The following is a 1211-nucleotide window of genomic DNA, read 5'->3' as shown; positions in this document are numbered from 1 at the left end:
GCTGGCCATGTGGTCCTCTCTGTGGACTGGCTGCTCTATTTGGGGGTCATCATCCTCAAGGCCTAGTGGGCCAGGATGTTTCAGCATATTCTTAATGCAGTTTTTGTGGTAAAATTAGGTGCCTTGACGGATATTCAGGTTGACTAATACTGGAGTATATATGGTCAATAGCCTTGCTATCAGACAGAAAGCATTATAAAGTAGAGGGTGCAGATATCATTTGATCTCCCTTCAACACATTCTAAAATTATTTCCATTTTTAATATTTTCTGCTTTTCTTTTTGATTGAGGTGTTTCTATGTTTTGCCTAGTCATCGTCGTTGGGCTTCTTTGTCTGTTTGTTCCTTGCTTCCTGTCTGTGTTTTGTATGATTTTCTGAAGATGAAATCCAGAGTAGGCAAATCTATAAAGACGATAACTGGATTGATAGTTGCCTAGGGGCATGGAATTGGAGGATGGGGGAAAATGAGCTGACAACAATTGATTGTGGTGATGATTGCACAGTCATCTTAATAAGTTTTAACAATTAACTTATATGATATGTGAAATATATGCCAATAAAAGTATCTTTTAAAAAGGAAGAAGGAATATAACCAAAATAAATTAATGCAAAAACAAAGGAAAGAGTAGTATTTGCAAATAAATCTAAGATTTAGTTATTGTGGAGAAAAAATAGATAAGTCTCTAATAGAGAATTTTTAAAGAACATTAATAAAAAGTGAATATAGGAAGCACTGTAATTTTCAACAGAATGAAGACAATGTGAATTCTAACAAATAAGGGAGAGAAGGAAGAAGAAAGAAAAGAATTAAGAGAACAAAAGGCACATCAGACCTAAGAGTACACATATCACATTATATTAACTTTTCTCTATTTTGCTTGTTAAAAGTCAAGAGGATCTGCTATACTTACTGATGAAGATCAAAGACAAGAGCCTTAGATGAACTATATCTCAGCACAAAGAAAATAAAAAGTCTTCCAACTGGACTAATTAGCAACATCATGATAAATAGATAAAATATTGAAGTTGTCAAGGACTTCGTTGTACTTTGATTTATAGTCAATGTGCAGGAAGCAACAATCGAGAAAACAAATGATGCATTACACTGGGCCAATATGCTGCAAAAGGCCGCTTTAACCCTCTATGGCCCACCAGAATTTTCAGTCTCTCAGGTTTCTTGGGAAGGTGTACTCCATTTGTAAGATGCTGC

This window comes from Echinops telfairi, unplaced genomic scaffold, assembly GCF_000313985.2.
Source record: "Echinops telfairi isolate 266 unplaced genomic scaffold, ASM31398v2 ScPeMD7_7466;HRSCAF=8504, whole genome shotgun sequence".
In the NCBI taxonomy this organism is placed as follows: Eukaryota; Metazoa; Chordata; class Mammalia; order Afrosoricida; family Tenrecidae; genus Echinops; species Echinops telfairi.
This window is presented reverse-complemented; position numbering follows the sequence as displayed.